This window comes from Monodon monoceros, unplaced genomic scaffold, assembly GCF_005190385.1.
Source record: "Monodon monoceros isolate NGI ecotype Baffin Bay Population unplaced genomic scaffold, NGI_Narwhal_1 Super_Scaffold_22, whole genome shotgun sequence".
Lineage (NCBI taxonomy): Eukaryota > Metazoa > Chordata > Mammalia > Artiodactyla > Monodontidae > Monodon > Monodon monoceros.
The window spans coordinates 21077463-21080310 of NW_021703779.1; positions in this window are offsets into that span (position 1 = coordinate 21077463).

Consider the following 2848-nt stretch of genomic DNA (forward strand, 5'->3'; position numbering starts at 1 on the left):
TGGCTGAATGGATACAAAAACAAGACCCATATATATGCTGTCTACAAGAGACCCACTTCAGACCTAGGGACACATACAGACTGAAAGTGAGGGGATGGAAAAAGATATTCCATGCAAATGGAAATCAGAAGAAGGCTGGAGTAGCAATACTCATATCAGATAAAATAAACCTTAAAGAATGTTATAAGAACAAGGAAGGACACTACATAATGATCGAGGAATCAATCCAAGAAGAAGATATAACAATTATAAATATATATGCACCCAACATAGGAGGACCTCAATACATAAGGCAACTGCTAACAGCTATAAAAGAGGAAATCGACAGTAACACAATAATAGTGGGGGACTTTAACACCTCACACCAATGGACAGATCATCCAAAATGAAAATAACTAAGGAAACAGAAGCTTTAAATGACACAGTAGACCAGATAGGTTTAATTGATATTTATAGGACATTCCATCCAAAAACAGCAGATTACACTTTCTTCTCAAGTGTGCACGGAACATTCTCCAGGACAGATCACATCTTGGGTCACAAATCAAGCCTCAGTAAATTTAAGAAAACTGAAATCATATCAAGCATCTTTTCTGACCACAATGCTATGAGATTAGAAATGAATTACAGGGAAAAAAACGTAAAAAACACAAACACATGGAGGCTAAACAATATGTTACTAAATCACCAAGACATCACTGAAGAAATCAAAGAGGAAATCAGAAAATACCGAAAGACCAATGACAATGAAAACATGATAATCCAAAACCTAGGGGATGCAGCAAAAGCAGTTCTAAGAAGGAAGTTTATAGCTTTACAAGTCTACCTCAAGAAACCAGAAAAATCTCAAATAAACAATCTAACCTTACACCTAAAGGAACTAGAGAAAGAAGAACAAACAAAACCCGAAGTTAGCAGAAGGAAAGAAATCATAACGATCAGAGCAGAAATAAATGAAATACAAACAAAACAATACCAAAGATCAATAAAACTAAAAGCTGGTTCTTTAAGAAGATAAGCAAAATTGATAAACCATTAGCTAGACTCATCAAGAAAAAGAGGGAGAGGACTCAAATCAATAAAATTAGAAATGAAAAAGGAGAAGTTACAACAGACGCTGCAGAAATACAAAGCATCCTAAGAGACTACTACAAGCAACTCTATGCCAATAAAATGGACAACCTGGAGGAAATGGACAAATTCTTAGAAAGGTATAATCTTCTAAAACTGAAACAGGAAGAAATAGAAAATATGAACAGACCAATCACAAGTAATGAAATTGAAACCGTGATTAAAAATCTTCCAACAAACAAAAGTCCAGGACCAGATGGCTTCACAGGTGAATTCTATCAAACATTTAGAGAAGAGCTAACACCCATCCTTCTCAAACTCTTCTAAAAAATTGCAGAGGAAGGAACACTCCCAAACTCATTCTATGAGGCCACCATCACCCTGATACCAAAACCAGACAAATATACAAAAAAAGAAAATTATAGACCAATATCATTGATGAATATAGATGCAAAAATCCTCAACAAAATAATAGCAAACAGAATCCAACAACACATTAGAGGGATCATACACCATGATCAAGTGGGATTTACCCCAGGGATGCAAGGATTCTTCAATATACGCAAATCAATCAATGTGATATACTATATTAACAAATTGAAAAGGAAAAACCATATGATCATCTCAATAGATGCAGAAAAAGCTTGTGACAAAATTCAACACCGATTTATGACAAAAACTCTCCAGAAAATGGGCATAGAAGGAACCTACCTCAACATAATAAAGGCCATATACGACAAACCCACAGCAAACATCATTCTCAATGGTGAAAAACTGAAAACATTTCCTCTAACATCAGGAGCAAGACAAGGATGTCCACTCTCACCACTATTATTCAACATAGTTTTGGAAGTCCTAGCCACGGCAATTACAGAAGAAAAAGAAATAAAAGGAATACAAGTTGGAAAAGAAGTAAAACTGTCACTTTTTGCAGATGACATGATACTATACATAGAGAATCCTAAAGATGCCACCAGAAAACTACTAGAGCTAATCAGTGAATTTGGTAAAGTTGCAGGATACAAAATCAATGCCCAGAAATCTCTTGCATTCCTGTACACTAATGGTGAAAAATCTGAAAGAGAAATTAAGGAAACACTCCCTTTTACCACTGCAACAAAAAGAATAAAATACCTAGGAATAAACCTACCTAGGGAGACAAAAGACCTGTATGCAGAAAACTATAAGACGCTGATGAAAGAAATCAAAGATGACACAGATGGAGAGATATACCATGTCCTTGGATTGGAAGACTCAATCTTGTGAAAATGACTATACTACCCAAAGCAATCTACAGATTCAATACAATCCCTATCAAATTACTAATGGCACTTTTTATGGAACTAGAACAAAGAATCGTAAAATTTGTATGGAGACAAAAAAGGCCCCGAATAGCCAAAGCAGTCTTGAGGGGAAAAAAACGGAGCTGGAGGAGTCAGACTCGTGACTTCAGACTATACTACAAAGCTACAGTAATCAAGACAATATTGTACTGGCACAAAAACAGAAATATAGATCAATGGAACAGGATAGAAAGCCCAGAGATAAACCCATGCACCTATGGTCAACTAATCTATGACAAAGGAGGCAAGGATATACAATGGAGGAAAGACAGTCTCTTCAATACGTGGTGCTGGGAAAACTGGACAGCTACATGTAAAAGAATGAGATTAGAACATCTCCTAACACCATACACAAAAATAAGCTCAAAATGGACTCGAGACCTAAATGTAAGACCAGACACTATGAAACTCTTAGAGGAAAACATAGGAAGAAC